The sequence below is a fragment of the Peromyscus californicus genome, unplaced genomic scaffold (assembly GCF_007827085.1).
Source record: "Peromyscus californicus insignis strain IS unplaced genomic scaffold, ASM782708v3 Scaffold_9__1_contigs__length_137607984, whole genome shotgun sequence".
NCBI lineage: Eukaryota > Metazoa > Chordata > Mammalia > Rodentia > Cricetidae > Peromyscus > Peromyscus californicus.
This window is the reverse complement of record NW_026294617.1, coordinates 62456446-62468388: the sequence shown is the minus strand read 5'-3', so window position 1 is coordinate 62468388 and position 11943 is coordinate 62456446. Positions and strand designations below refer to the sequence as shown.

At 42.7% G+C, this 11943-nt stretch overlaps 1 long non-coding RNA gene across 1 annotated transcript in view; it reads right to left on the bottom strand.

Moving 5' to 3' along the window:
* Positions 1-488: 488 nt before the first annotated feature.
* Positions 489-11943, bottom strand: part of LOC128105830 (uncharacterized) — a 69995-nt gene continuing 58540 nt past the window's right edge. The window contains exon 5 of the long non-coding RNA XR_008216512.1: positions 489-3863. This is a non-coding gene — a long non-coding RNA (uncharacterized LOC128105830). The remainder of the gene's footprint in view (positions 3864-11943) is intronic.

The window sequence follows — 11943 nt, the reverse complement described above, 5'->3', positions numbered from 1 at the left end:
TCCGGTACAGGAGTAGTGTCCGGCTCACAGTAGGTGATCAGTAACTATGTTCCTTGGATGGATGAATGAATCAGAGGAGAACCAAAACTAAAGGAAAACTGCAGCATCCAGATAACTACTGCTCTCCTGGGAAACCAGGGGGATGCCTTGGACTATGCCTGCTCAAGATCTGGAATGCAGAATTCAAAGCATTCGTTGTTTAGTAACTCTTACACTAAAATAATTCTGGCTCTGTGTGCTGGTATATGCCTAAAGTCCCAGCACCTAAACTGCTGAGGCAGGAGGATTACAAGTCTGTACCTAGCCTGGGCTATACAGCAAGACCCTGTGAAGGATTGTGCTCAGTTCAGTGTCCTGATCACACTGGCAAGTTTTCCTTCAGGTCGAAGCCAAAAGTTTAAAAACAATTTCCCAGCAAGTCAGTAGTACAGACGAGAGTGGGGAAGGCCTATTGTTCATGGATTAAACAGTAAACAAAGAGAATAAACTTCAGGCATAAGCAATTTATTTTCCACTAAAATTTAAAAGCCAATATTGCATTAAAAGTTTATTTTTTTACAAATCCTGAAACAGGCAATAAAAAGTCACCATGCATTTTCTTTCAGACATATTCAAAAAGACAGAAATCAATTGGCATTACATACATACTAGAAATCAGTCTCAGATATAAATGTGTCTTGGTTAATGCCAAAAATACATATACAGGACTGGGCAGTGTGTATATTTGGTTGTTGATAGTTATTTACATATTTAACACTTTTCTTCTACATAGTTTGCTTGGGAACAATCATGAAATTCCATGTGACCTAGATAACAGGAATCTGCAGCAGGGACTCATTGCTGAAGCATTGAAGCAGAGTTCCATAGCTGTAAATGATTTCACTAATAGGAAAGGAAGAAGACATACCGCCCCCACCACTGCCATTGACCCTTGTTTCACATTCAAATGACCGCAGTTTGACACAAACATGACAGCTGGTTCAAACAGCTTGAGATTTCAAAGTGCTTGAGTACATATAAATATTATGACTGATCGCATAAAGTGTTGGAAGACGGTTTAAGAAAGGTCCTTGGTTTAACAGCTTGCATTCTCCTTTCTCAGTTAAATAAAAATATCATAATTTTTGTTTCATATTTTGGGTTCACAGGAGCTAGAATAAATAAAAACATGAAGTTGAAGACAACAGAACCAACATTACAGGTTAAGACTGGATGCAAACTGCTATTTTGTGCAACACTTAAGGTTCAGATTTCTGAAGTTTGATGACAAGGCTGATTGTGCTCCAGATTAACTTCTGTGATGAAATGGCAATAGCATAGAAAACTGCATCTCCAAAAATGTATTTTACCTCCTACTTTATTTTCTGAGTAGAGACTATAGGGCAAAGCGAGCATTTGGGAGTCAAAGGCATATGAGACAAAGGTCCTTCTTGTACTTGGGACTCAAAGTCTCCAAGGCACACCTGCCTTCAAGCATGAGTTCTTGGAAATGGTTCTCATCTTTACTTTCCAAAGCTCATTCGTTTCTTTTTTGTTTTAATTGTAAAAATTATACATTAGTTCTTTAGGGGTTCTGACCCAGTATTCTGTGGACAAGAAAAACGTGGGATGACTGAGGAAACGATAAGGAAGCTAGAGTGGTAAACAAAAGTCAGAAAGATACCGTTTGTTCCTGGCCACGAGAGAGTAAGTTTATCAGCAGCACAGAGTTCAAGCAGAGGCTTTCCCATGAGGCTCTGAACACTTCCCCAAGCATTAGCTTCAATTAATGAAGAAGGAGTTGAGAGCGCCTGAGGGTACAGTCAGTTGACAGTGTGCTAGCAAACACGGGGCCATGGAACCGATCCAGGCATCATATAAACTGGGCACAGTGGCACATGCTTGTAATCAAAGCACCAGGCAGCTACAGGCAAGAGTATCAAAAGTGCAAGGCCATCCTTAAGTACACAAAAAATTCAAGGGCAGTCTGGGCTACATGAGACTCTGTCTCAAAACAACTATAGAGCAGGAAAAGCAGACAAAAAATAATTGAGAAAAATTGAGTGTGCCCAGGTGCACGCAGTCTAGGAATGACTACGGATTTAAGGGTGGAGGTTTATAGAGCAGACAGAATGTAGAGCCATTTTTGAGCAGGCAGGTGGGCATGGAAAGAGAAATGTGTCCATAGAACAAGCTGTGATGTATGGTGTTAATTCTGTGCTTCTAATATTTTAAAACAGGCATACACATAGCATAGGATTCAAACAATACAGCAAAAGATCAAATGAGAGTGAAGTAAGCTTCCCACAGCAGGCCCCATTTGTGTCCTCCTCCAGAAGAGGACCACTTTCTTATACATTCTTCTGGTGATACTTCCTGTAGAAACAAACCTTCCTTTTCATATTAAAAGCAGCCTTCATACAATGCCTTCACTTTTCACCCAGGACATGGAAATCCTATTGTTCTACAGCTGTCTTTCTTTCCTAAAGAGATTGTGGACTTCATTGCTTCAGTCTTTTCCCCAGATGCATTATGTGTGCACCTGCCAGGTCCTTGTTGATGGGCATTCAGAACTGATGGGTAGTGGGATGGGGTGGCTGTGTGTGCTCTCTTAATACATTCCCTATGATGTCAGTGGCTTTCTTTTGAGATAGGGTCTTGTTATGTACATAGATAAGGTGAGGCTGGCTTTGAACCTCTAGAATCCTTTTGTCTTTGTCTCTCAAATAGTTGGGACTTGAGTTGTATGCACTTGGCTTAATGTGTACACTTTCATTGAATTTGTAGTTTACATCTCCAACAGGAAAAAAACCCCACATTTAAAGGGTATATTAATTTCTCCTTTGTTTCTGTAGGGAAGTGCTCTGACAAAAACATCTTAAGGGAGAAAAAGTATTTTGGCTTATAGTTCCAGAAGGATAGCGTCCATCCTGGCAGGAAAGGCATGGTGGCCAAGAGCAGGAAGCTGCCTTGTCACAGTATATCTACACTCAGGAAGCATCAAGAAAACAGCAAGTTAGACTTATTGTCTATAAGACCTCAAATCCCATCCCCTGTAATGTACTTCCTTCCGTGAGACCCCACCTCCTAAACAGACCCAACCTTCCCAAGTAGTGCCACCAAGTTGTCAAACACATGAGCCTATGGGGGACATTTCACATTCAAAACATAACAGAGGCTTAGAATGTCGTCATATGATCCTTTGCATGGAGGCATGGTGCTGTGGGATGGTCTGTATGTCAAATTGCTCTGATTGGTCAATAAATAAAACACTGATTGGCCAGTGGCTAGGCAGGAAGTATAGGCGGGACTAACAGAGAGGAGAAAAGAAAGAACAGGAAGGTGGAAGGAGTCACTGCCAGCTGCCACCATGACAAGCAGCATGTGAAGATGCTGGTAAGCCACGAACCACATGGCAAGGTATAGATTTATGGAAATGGATTAATTTAAGCTATAAGAACAGTTAGCAAGAAGCCTGCCATGGCCATACAGTTTGTAAGCAATGTAAGTCTCTGTGTTTACTTGGTTGGGTCTGAGCAGCCGTGGGACTGGCGGGTGACAAAGATTTGTCCTGACTGTGGGCAAGGCAGGAAAACTCTAGCTACAGAAGCATTCTGTGTATTTCTTTGTATTCAGGTTAGAGTCCAGTCCTGGTTGTTATGACCCTGTTTGGACAGGGCTCTGTCTTTTCAAAGTCTTTTGGGAACTTCTTTTCTGGTCCCCCATTCAAGCCCTGCTGTTGACTCCTGTGCCATGCTGTCTCCTTTACCTTGTAATGAGAAGATAGATGCACCTTTGTCTTTTCCTTCCTGTCTCCAGAAGTGCTTCCTTCTGTCCCTCATGCACTCTTCCTCATCAGCTCATGACTTCAGCACCAGCAACTTCTGTAGAGACAATGCTAGTCTAACTTAGGCTCCCTTATTAGTTGCTTTCACAGAAGATAAATGATATCTGTCTGCATTTTGGCTACTATCTCCCTCATTACCACTGTTTATTAGTTAATAATAACTGAAGAAGTTCTAATCTACTACAACCACTGTGGTCTCGGTATACACACAACACATGCAAACATGCTCAGCGCAGTAGGTTTCTTGTAACATAATCTCTAAGGATTTAGCTGGGGTTCTTATGCCTCTATTGGCTAGGCCAGCATTCCAACACTGAGCTACACAGTGGCCTGCTTGCCATCATGTTTTGTGGGGCATTGTCTTTAATCCAGAATTTGGAGAATTTGGAGTTTGACTTTTCAGTTAATACAAGTTTTTTTACATTCTTGTTTTTTTTAATTAACTATAAATCTAGAAGGTATATATGAGCAAACAAAAATAAAAAGGTTTTTTTTTTCCATTTTATGGCTCAATTGAGAGGGTTATATTTCAAGAGAAAACTAAGCTTTTCTGATTACATTTCAGGCTTCCAAATGAAACAAAGTTCTCTTTGGGAAGAGTACCCCTCCAAGCACAAAAAAAGGACTTTCTATCTATAACATGACAGAAAGGTCTCTGGTAGGTCTTAAAACAGGTGAGATGGTTTTTATCCTGCTTGAGACAGGGTTTCTCTAAACAAACAAATAAAAAACCCACCAAAACAAAACTAAACCCCCCGGGGTGGGGTGGCACATTCCTTTAATCCCAGCACTCACCACTCAGGAGGCAGAGGCCCACGCAAGCCATATATTTTAACATGATTGAATTAAATGAATCTGACTGGATTCAGGAAACTTGATGAAAAATTGTCTTCCCATGTCTTAGCTATTTTAGATGTAGTAATAATCTGCCCCTATTCTAAGAGAATTCTTCATTGTTAAATTACTTCTCTTTTTACTTACTACTACTTATTAACCATGGACCTTGAATTTTAAATGTTTCCTGAAAAGGTGAGTGACCCTTTATAAAAATTAATTCTTCCCATTATTTTTGATCATCCTAGGGCTTCATAGGAGTTTACTGAACTTGTTACGAAGGAATTTGTGTGTGTGTGTGTGTGTGTGTGTGTGTGTGTGTGTGTGTGTGTGTGTGTGCGTGGTTTTCTTTAGCAGTAGTTGGAGGGTTTCCAATAGCTGACAATAAGCCCTTTGTGCACTGCTCCCTCAGCTTCCTGCAGGTTCTGGAAGGAGGGGACAGGACTGCAGTGGCGATCAGTGGTCCAGCGTCCTGCCTGCCTTGTCCATTAGCTCCCCTGGGCTTTAGAGGCAACTTTGCTGTGTATCTTCAACAGTAGCTTGCCTGTATCTAAGTGCCACAGGGGCTTCCTCATGTAAGAGGCGGGTGAATTGAGGGTAAAGTCCGTGGGAGATAAGTGACTTTCCTAGCAAGTTCCACAACAGCACTTATTAATCACCTTTTGCAGCCACCATTTTACAACAGGGAGACTTTGATTCATTGACACAGGTATTTGACGTCACATTGAAAACTCGAGGAGGAGGCTCACCTCCTCAGGGCATCTTCTATCATAGTCCAGCTTCACTGGGCAATTCTTTCTGCTCATGGAGAATGAACATAATTCTTATAATTTAGTGGAGTTTTCTAGCTGCTTCATGTTTTAGTATGTTGAGATGAGGTAAGATACGCTATATTTGGGTTCTGGATTCCAGTATGTACTGGTATCCAGAGTTCATGAATTCCTCTCTCTTTCCAAGGCAGACTCAAAAGTGTCTTCTGTTTATTCTTCTGCCTCCGAGGCCCTGAGCAAAGGGTTCCCATGCACTCCTTTTCCCTAACTGCCCTTGACAAGGTCTCCTGCGGCCTCCATTGTGCATAAGGCAGTAGTCCACTAGTGTCTTCCTCTGACCTGGGTCCTGACCACCATTTAGTGTGTGGAGGCACCACTTACTTTCTTCACGTGCCTTCTGAGGCACTAACTTTGTGTAGCTGTTTCCCACCTGATGCCTGAGGTTCCTCCATCTCTTTGGATGGCTCCCTCTTTGTCTTCCTGACTTTATTAGAAGTCATCTCTGGACACGCAACTTCTTTTCTAGCGGCACCTTCTCCCTTGATGGCCCCATCTTGTCCTTGCCTTGAAACCACCGACATGCCAAATTCCTTTCTCTAGCCTCTGTATCTGTCCTGGGAACCATGCTCACACACCCGCTCTCTACTTCAGAAGGCTGTCTGGTAAACATCTCAAACCTAACCTGAGCCCAGCTGCCCCACCTTCTTCCCATTCAACTGGCTCCCCCTCTTTTTAGTAGTGAGAAGTGAGAAGCGAAAGCCTTCATGCCATCCCTAAGCATTCTCTCAGTTTTGTGGCTCGTGGGTAGTCCACCTGGGATACTATCATTACTATTCCCTTATTTCAGCTGCCTTCGCCTGTGGTGGGAATTGCCACAATGGTCATCTGCTGCCATCTATTCTCAGAAGAGGGACTCTTTAATCACGTAAGCAGCTGACTCCATTCCCGTCTTCAAAATCCTCCACCTCCAGCAAGAGCCAAAGTCCTTCGAATGGCCAGACAGGCTCCTCCATGTCTGGGCTGCTATCCTAGCCTTCTGTAGGCACTCAACCGGTTTCCTTCCTGTATGCTTTCCTTCCTGTATGCTGCTGCCTCAAGGCTCACTCTGACTTTTCATCAGGTGCACCTGTTCATGTGCCCTCACTAACCGCAGGTCTTGCTTTGAAGGTCACCAAACAAAGGCCCTATTTCATAGTGTCTAATGTCTACCAGTACCTCAGGTCCGCCTTCTGGTCTACCTGACCTTCTCAATGTTGTACTTATTTTCCATCTTATTTAAACCTGCCTCCCCGAGCATACTCCCACTCACACAGGCAATCCTGAGGGCAGGAAGCTCCCTTACAACTTATTGTTGTCTCCTTGATACTGAAGGAATTCTTGATGTACAATAGGCCCTTGGCATGTTTCTAAAAATGAATGCACAGTTTAAAACGTTGTCATTTCTGGGCACCTGAGGTGGGGTTGAATCCACACTATCTGCTGAGAGCTGAAACTGTAGCAATATAAGAATTGTAGTATGTGGGCTGACCAGGCAGCAGACACCAACTGAGTGGCGTGTCACTGAAGACAGAGGAAGGAACAAGAGTTGTCCCTGTGATCATAAGCTCACAAACCTCCCTCCACTTAAAATTTTGATTATACTTAATATATAAAATGGAAATTAAAATAATCTGTATTGACATATAAAGAATACTGATTGCAATCTCCTCTCCTCTCCCCTACTCTCTTCTCCTCTCCTCCCTCACTTCTCTTTATGTTCCAGATGGTCTGGAATTGGCAATCTATACCAGGATGGCCTCCCACTCAGTTATCTGCATGCCTCTGTCTCCCAAGTGCTGGGGTGGTTTGCCACCATGCCAGCCAAGTAAGAGCTCCTTCTCTGCCCACCGTAGGCCTGAGAGAAAGCAGCAGCGGCTCACCTGGGCCCCCATTTACTTTTGTCAGATGCACACCCCCCTTACTGCCAGAGTTGATTGCTAACCCGAGTTTGGTGTTTACCATTCCTACAACACTTTTTCTACATAAGGATTCCTAAAACACAACAGCATTCTATGTGTTCAAATGGTATAGAATGAAGATTTTCTTCTTTTGCTTTCTTCACAGGTGTCATCTGTGTTCACACACACACACACACACACACACACACACACACACACACGTAACTGTTCCTTTCCATTTCTGTATAACATGCCCCTCACTTGTTCATTACATTGTTAACTTCCAATTTTCCTTCATTTGACAGCCTGTACAACAGAACTTTCTGGAATAATGTATATGACTGTATTTGTACTCTAAAAGGACCATATCTACCAGGCAGATATGGCTACTGAGACCTTGAAGTGTACCTGGGAGCTAAAGCCTTGACAATATCATTTATCTAGTCTTAATTAATATGGTTAATTGAGCAATGAATGGAAAAGTACCGTATTGTCTCAGATGTGAGTGGAATTACTCTTGGGAGTACCTGTCAGCTGCTGTATCCTTATTGTGGGAATCTTTCTAGAATAAGGAAGGACTCAGGTATCAATGAGAGAGGAAGAGAGGATATTTCACTGTTGGACTGAAGACAGGACAGCTCCTGAAATGCTTTGATACTTACTTCAGTTTTTATTCTAATTTTATTTTTTAAAACCACAAGGTGGGACAGGCAAGCATGGAAGACTTGACTGTGTATTTATAGCACAATTTCCTCTTCCATTCCTCTACAGCTGCACACTTGGCTGTGCCCAGGACTTCACTGTTTTCAATACTGCCATAATAAACATGATGTGCAAGACTCTGTGATCTCTTGATATGCAAGAGTGACACAGCTGGATCACATGGTGGATCAGGCATTGGCTTCTTAAGGAATTAGATTTCTATAGTGACTGGAACAGTTTACATTCCTACCAGTACTGTGTAAGTACTTCACCAGCACTTATTGTTACATGTTTTCTTCTTTCTTCTCTTTTAATTTTTTGACAGGGTTTCTCTGTGTAGCCCTGATCTCTCTAAGTATCCCTGGTTGACCTGGAACTCACTATGTAGATCAGCCTGGCTTTGAACTCATAGAGATCCACCTACTCTATCTCCTGAAACTTTTGGTTAATTTGACATATATGAGAAGAACACATCTTAAGCCTTGTAGCTTGAGTTTTCCTGCCTGGCCCACAGTCAGGACAAATCTCTGTCACCCGCCAGTCCCACAGCAGCTCAGACCTGACCAAGTAAACACAGAGACTTATATTGGTTACAAACTGTATGGCCATGACAGGCTTCTTGCTAACTGTTCTTATAGCTTAAATTAATCCATTTCCATTAATCTATACCTTGCCACATGGCTCGTGGCTTACCGGCATCCTCACATGCTGTTTGTCATCACGGAGGCTGGCAGTGTCTCTCTGACTCAGCCTTCCACTTCCCAGCTTTATTCTCCTCCTTGTTCCGCCTACACTTCCTGCCTAGTCAATGGCCAATCAGTGTTTTATTTATTGACTAATCAGCAACACATTTGCCATACAGAACATCCCACAGCACTGCCTTTTGATCTTAAGGCCAAAACAGCAGGAGATAATAGGCCAATGTCCCACGTGCCATCTCATCAATGCAAAGAAACAGAGTCATGAGAACCGGACGCAAGGAGAGGGGAACCCAGCCTGGCGCCAACAGGGAGACTGATTTCACAGAGGTAGAACCAGGCCTATATAGCTATAAATATTTGCTAGTTTTCATAGATACCTTTTCAGGATGGACTGAGGTTTTCCCAACTAAACATGAGACAGCTGTCATGGTGGTCAAGAAGCTGCTGGAAGAAATTATCCTGAGGTATGGCCTCCCTGTGATTTTGGGCTCAGATAACAGACCTGCATTCATCTCACAGGTAATACAAAAATTAGTTAAGACTAATAAGTATTGCATATTTTTAAGAGCTTAATGAGAAGCCAATAATAAGTAGATTCTTGTAATACCCATCATCAATTTTAGTAAGGGAGTTAGGTAGGCAAAATAAAAATAAATAATCCTCTCAGTTTAGAAAATAAATAAAGCCTTCATGATTTTTTTGGTGTAGGTCTGTGTTGGCAATCTGAATTTGATCTTTTGAAAAGTGTGCATACTTAAGGGCTTTCCTGCTGAGATCAGGAACAAGACAAGGAGGTCCCTTGTCACCATTCATTCTTTAGATCACACTGAAAGTTCTGAATAATAAAGTATGACAAGAAAGGGAAATGAAAAACACAGGGAAGCAATAAGTAAAACTGTAATCATCGACAAGTAACATAACTGTCCATGTGAAAAATCTGATGGAATCAACAAATAATATGTATTTGACCCAATAAATGATGAAGTCTCAGTGTAGAAGGTTAATATACAAATATATGGGGGTGGGGGGAACAGAGGGAGGTCACTACAGAAGTAGAGGGTGGGAAGGAGGGTAAAATAATAGTAAGGATGTCTGAAAAAGCCATAAGAATCATATTACTTATTTAACTGAAATGACATACAACACACACACAGAGTTTAAATGAAGTTAGTCTACTTGGGCTGACAATGCTCCGCACAAGAGCTATTAGACTATCTAACAAAAACCCCACTACCAGGTATGAGAAACACCCTTCTGAGTTTTTGGTCAGGGGAATCCAAGAGATCACTCAAACAATATAGGCTATTGCCCTTGGTTGCTTATCAGAGATTGAAAGCAAGTCCCTATTGCTGAAGATTCGTCGTACTTTGGACACAAGGCCCAGAGTACCTGAGCTGGATCTGACATTAAAGCCTCCACCCTTAGGACTAGCTTTCATAGTACTGGAAGGTGTTATGCAAGCTTCCACGGGAGGGAAGCAACCAACAGTTCTACCCCACTGTGATGCCTATGAACCACAAGGATGGCAAGCCTGGCATGAGAACCCTAAGGGTACAGTAGTGGAGTTTATGTCTCGGTGGTAACCAACAGCTCTCTAATTGGAGTTAAGGCCTGCTCAACAAGAAGGAAATCATGCCTGGCACTGTAAGCCTAGCCAACTGCCTTTGGCTAGTGAGATCCTGGATCTCAGAGGAGAGCCTACAACTGCCACTTTACTAAACCAGCATCGGTCCTAACTGCATTCTAAATAGTTATCTTTATGTTCCTTAGGTGCCCTGTCCCTGTTGGTACATCTACAACACAACTCCTGCACCTCAGGCTCAGGGACCACAGCAGAAGAGGGAGCAGAAAGTGTGAGGAGCAGGGAATCTGCTGACACAGTCATCTCCTGGAAATGACAGAGAAGCTACACCCATAATATCTCAACAATATGGCTGCCTAAACAAAGGTGAAGATGTACAAAACCAAAAGACACGCTAACATGAAAGGAAGGAATTACGGGGCCCCACCTGTAAGATGAATTGCTAACTGGAGCCAGATATTGGGGTAAAAACAGAGAGATCAGAAAAGCAGAAAGAAGCCAGCCATGTTCTTACCACTTGGAAATCCTCAGCCAAAGAGACCTACCTCCTGTATACCCATGCCTATATGCCTTTCTGTTCTGCATCTCACTTCCTCTCTCCACACAGCTACATCACTTCCTGTCTGTCGTACAGACCCCCAGACCTCTATGGTTAGTGCTAGGCTCTGTTCCCCAGTGTGGCCTTGAACTCACAGAGATCCAGATGGATCTCTGCCGGGGACCAGCCTCAGCAGTTTCGGGGGTCTGAAGGATGGGATACCTGGAAGGTGAAGTAACAACTGAGAGACAGTGCTCGTGCAAGCTGGCAGGTCACTTCGGGCTTCTGCAGTTGCTGAGTAGCTTCTCTGCCACAGTTTCTTTAGCTTCCCTAGCTTCTTTTAGTTTCTGCTTTTGCCCTGGTGACCTCAGTCTTTTATTATCATAAGCAAGTGGGAACAGAAAGAAAAGAGAAAATCACCCAATACAGAATGTTCTCATGATTCCAAAGGTTATTCTTAGAAAATCACCAATATATTCTTTATCATCTTTTACTAAACACAGGAGCTATCCCAGACTTAACACCAAAGCAAGCATAATCTATTTTTATTATTAATGATTATACAATTTTCTGAGCACTCGACCCAGAGGCTAGCAACATGCAATTTCACAAAAAAGGTAAAAATAAGAACAGTGGTCAATGTACCAGACAGTCATTTCCTTCTCACACAGCCTGCTCTGACCTCAAGACCCCTGCAGTCACCTAAGTTCCTCCTCAGCAAACACCAAGCCCTGTGACTGGTGGGCCACAATGACCTCAGACAAGAAATCTGTCCCTGCAAGTCAGCAACTTCTGTCCTTCTATATCCAACAATTCCGAGGAAGACCTGATCCAATTTTCAGAGCTTCCATGAAAGGAAGCTCACATTTCCTAGCAGCTCTTTTCAATCTAGGAACCCAATAAAACTTGCAGCAATTACTTTAACCATTGCCACATTGTCTCCACACTCCTTCAGGAAGAATCAAAATATCTGGATTAAAGTTGCCATCTCCCTTTCTTGGTGGAGGCCACTATTTTTCTCCTATTCTAGGTTCCCACACTTTTAGTTTGCCA